Here is a 2,845-nt window from a genome sequence, read left to right on the forward strand (position 1 = left end):
AAGTTACTTGACTAACTTAAATTGCTTTATTTTAGTTGGCAAAATAGAGAAATTTAAACCTACTTCATTGAATTGTGAAGATTGACCTAGATGGTTCTTTAAAGCACCTAACGCTGTGTTTTGAACATAATAAGGATTTCATAAATATATTACCGTCCCCTCTTCTCTGTTTTTTAATAAATACATTTTCTTTAAGTAAAACAATGCAGTAGAAAAGCAGTGTTCAGCTTGCAAGATTTTTCTTTGAAAACAATTCTTCAACAATATTAGTGACAGGGAACAATATTTAAGAACTTTTTTTTTTTTTGAATATATATATATATATTTTTTTTTTGTGAGGAAGATCAGCCCTGAACTAACATCCATGCTAATCCTCCTCTTTTTGCTGAGGAAGACTGGCTCTGAGCTAACATCTATTGCCAATCCTCCTCCTTTTTTTTTTTCCCCCAAAGCCCCAGTAGCTAGCTGTATGTCATAGCTGCACATCCTTCTAGTTGCTGTATGTGGGACGTGGCCTCAGCATGGCCGGAGAAGCGGTGTGTCAGTGCGTGCCCGGGATCCGAACCTGGGCCGCCAGCAGCGGAGCATGCACACTTAACCGCTAAGCCATGGGGCTGGCCCCTAAGAACGGTTTTTAAGAGTTTCCTGGCCCTTGTAACTAAACAAATCTAAGTTTAAATTCCCACTGGGCCACTTGTCATGTAGTGTTAGGCAGGCTCTCTGAGCACAATCTCTTCAAATTTATTATGAGAAGGATACAAGCACGTAACTCATTGGGTCCCTGTGAAGATTAAATGATATTATGCATGTAAAGGGCTTAGTGCAATGCATATAGTAAGTACATAGTAAATGTTAGCCAGAGTTGTGTATAATAAAACATTTTAATGTAATTTACTGTAAAATACTTATTTTATTCATTAATTTATATTCGTGTAATATTGTGGATTGAGGTAAAATTGGATGAGGCTCTGTTTCCTATTATAGTTTGCACAACTACTTTTCCTTCATTTGAAGTCATTGAAACACTAAACCCTTGAATAAATGATCCCACAAAAGTGATAGGTATTGGAATTAATATTGGAATTGCACAGTTTATCTCAACCCAACTACTATTTGGGTTTTAGCTATAACTAATAAATTACAGGCAGATGTAAACAAGGATTTGTAAAGGAAAAAAAAAGCCAAATAAAAAGACCTCATTCCCAAATTGACCAAAAATGTAAACAAGTTACAACGTTCTCAGAAATATCAGAAATGATACTGCTGCTGCTGTTTGTAACTACTACTAGAAATTGAGCGTTTGTTGAAGCAATTCAAAAGAAGCAAAAATACAATATTGAAGGTTATATTAGATTGAGTAGGACTTAGATTAAAAAAGAAAGCTGATAGACATTAAATTATAACCGTAGATGGAAATGGATAAATTGAAGCTACCATCAAGAAAAGTTTGAGATACCAAGAAAGTGTAAATTTTTGTTGTGATTAGCTGAGATTTATAGAGTACTTATCATATGATAAGCACTGTGCTAGGTCCTTTGCATTTTTACCTCATTTCATTCTCATAGTAACCCTATGAGTTAAGTGCTTATTGTTATTGTCTGTATTTTATCGTGTAGAAAGACGAGATTGAGAGCTTGGACAACTTGTTCAAAATCATACATGTAGTGCATGCTCCAGCTAGCATTCAGCCCTAAGTTTGTCTTACTCTCTGTTATGGTCTGTATTGTGTTCCTCCAAAATTCATATGTTGAATCTTTAACCCCTAGTACCTCAGAATGTGACTGCATTTGGAGATAGGGCCTTTACAGATGCAATTAAATTAAAAAGAGCCTGTTAGGGTAGACCCTAATCCAATGTGACTGGAGCCCTTATAAGAAGAAGACATCTGGAGACACAAAGAGACACCAGAGATATACAGAGGCACGACCATATGAGGGAGCAGCAAGAGGGTGGCCATTTTCAAGCCCAGGAAGGAGGCTGGAACAAATCCTTCCCTTGTGGCCTCCAGTGGAAACCAACCCTCTGGCACCTTGATCTTAGACTTCTAGCCTTTAGAACTGTGAGAAAATAAATTTCTGTTGTTTAAGCCATCCAGTTTTCGATATTTTGTTATGATAGCCATAGCAAACTAACACTTCTGAGCCCAGCTCTGCTCTAGTGCCTCTCATGTACAATGTATGATTTGTGCTACAGATTATAGCATGTACTTTCTATGTTCATTCCTATTAACATCATTGTTTGAAACTCAGAAAATGGTCCTTGTTTCTCAAAGTAGGTAATGGGAAGCTCCATACAAGAAACACATTTACAAAACTTTTCTCACCACTGACGTCAAGCTGTAAGATTTCTCTAAGGGAATTATTGAGAAGAAAACTTTTTAATTAATTAATCTCAATGGTATTTGTCCCTATGAGATGCTTCTCATGCTCATTATGACTTTGGTTCTTTTTGCTCTCTAATTTTTGATTCCCACTTGTGAGCTGTGTAATGGGGCAAAGTGGATTAATAAGACTGGGAATTGGCTTAGGAAGTGCAAGAAGGCTTGTTAAAATGTTTATGGTCTTGGGTTTTCTCTGCCATTATTGTTCCAAGGAAAAACTAAGTATGAGTATAACTCACACATATACTAACATACAGCCTCCTTTCCACATACATGCTCATGAACAATTTCATTCACGTCAATTTTTCTAGCATTTCCAAGATGAGGCTGATTCTTCCTAAATCACGACATTAAAAAAAAAGAGAGAGATCCTATGACATTACCTTTCTTGTGAGAGTTAGTGATAAAAATGCCACTTGTCAGTTACAATGTAATTAAACAGCCTTGACAGAAAAGTAAAAACGT

This window comes from Ceratotherium simum, chromosome 7 (genome assembly GCF_057802395.1).
Source record: "Ceratotherium simum simum isolate JZ-2026a chromosome 7, ASM5780239v1, whole genome shotgun sequence".
Classification (NCBI taxonomy): Eukaryota; Metazoa; Chordata; class Mammalia; order Perissodactyla; family Rhinocerotidae; genus Ceratotherium; species Ceratotherium simum.